Genomic DNA, 1,701 nt, shown 5'->3' with positions numbered 1-1,701 from the left:
GTTCAAGAAAAACAATTTGGGTTTACTTTCAACCAAGAAAGACCAGGTGTGTTTGTGAGTGTGTCAGGACAGGGTGGAAAAAGGCGCTCTAAAATTTTTGCGCATTTGGAGTTGTTTATATCATCTTAAAGGTTTTTTATTTGCCTCATTTAAAAAAACCCACCCATCTATCTTGAATAGAAGTCGAGATATTTGCTATTGAAGAAAGTGGGGGGTAATCTGATTTCAGAGGTAAAATTAGCAAGCAAATGGTCGCTAAAGTTTGGTAAATTCCAAAGCTTCAGGGTCCAAGGAAACTACAAATTTACATTTTTTGGTGTCTTTAATTAAAGCTTTTCAGTTAAGTCCGACTAGAAATGTGTTTTTAAAAGGACATAGGAGATATTGAGCTCAAAAATGAAAAATCAATGAAAAATAGCTCGCGGGCAGAAAAATGCCAGTTCCTTCAATTTCATTATTTTGATGAGCGCCCGACTTCAGCACAATGCCCCATATATATTATATGTATCTTATATATCATGCATCTCATTTTGCATTTCTGTTGGGTGTATGTTGTAGCACAAGCATCTGGCAAACTATACGTATGGCATTGTGATGAAATCATGCGTTCGTCATAATAATGAAATCGATGAAACTGACATTTTCCCGCCCTTTGAGCAATGTTCCCATTTATGTACACTTAAAGCACATTTCTGGGAGGATTTTACTGTAAAGTGTTGATCAAAGACACAAAATATAAATTTACAGTGTCCAAGGACACTCAAACTTTGGAAGTCACCAAATTTGGCGGCCATTTTCTCGCTTTTACCTCTGACACAAGGCGATCCCCCACCTCATTCAATTGCAAATATCTCGACTTCTATTCAAGATAGATGGATAATTTTTTATAAAATGCAAGCCAAGTGAATAGGCTTTAAGATTTTAACAACTCCATAAAAGTGAGCCCGAAAAATTGACGAACGTCTGATTCTACCGCGTTGTGAAACATCATGTTTGTAGAAGTGAAAAAAACCTTAGTTCTGTGTAATCTAAAAGACTTCTCAGTGTTTGAACAAAGGGCATATTATTTTTGTGACACGGTTCCATTGTGCATTGTGGAATAGCAAATTTTAAAGAGAATGCACGAGAGAAAATGCGGAAGTAATGGATGGATTCAATTATTTATTGCCATTAAATAGATGTTGCGCAATAGGCTTCTATTGGAATGCACCCCATCGTCTCGGTAGGAGACTCAAACCTCGTGCCAACGACCAAAAGCATAACGTTGGCCTGGTAATAAAACCGACTAACCCACAAAATATAATTATTTTTTTTTAATTATTGGCCCTATCGATAGTAAATTGTTCATTTCATATGCTCACTCAAAGACAGATCTGAATTTTGTCTAGAAATGTCTTTAAAACATTAGAAATAAAACCGTATAACCCGGCACCCATCGGATTTTAGCCCGATAATTCCGACTATCCCACCTTCGAGGGACGGAATGAGGGTTGGCTGTTTTTGTCGCGCTAACAATGAGGGACCACTTGCTACGTTACCGACTAACCCCGGCTTCGACTCCTCTCCGGACATCGTTGGACATGAGATTCAGACTTATAATAGTTCAGAATTCGCTCACATAACCGTGGGAGCTCTCCAAAAAGGAATATTTGTGTAATATTTCTTGTTGGTTTCATTGGGGAGTTATATAGATCTGGTTGT

The sequence above is a fragment of the Aplysia californica genome, unplaced genomic scaffold, assembly GCF_000002075.1.
Source record: "Aplysia californica isolate F4 #8 unplaced genomic scaffold, AplCal3.0 scaffold00483, whole genome shotgun sequence".
NCBI classification, from domain to species: domain Eukaryota; kingdom Metazoa; phylum Mollusca; class Gastropoda; order Aplysiida; family Aplysiidae; genus Aplysia; species Aplysia californica.
This window is presented reverse-complemented; position numbering follows the sequence as displayed.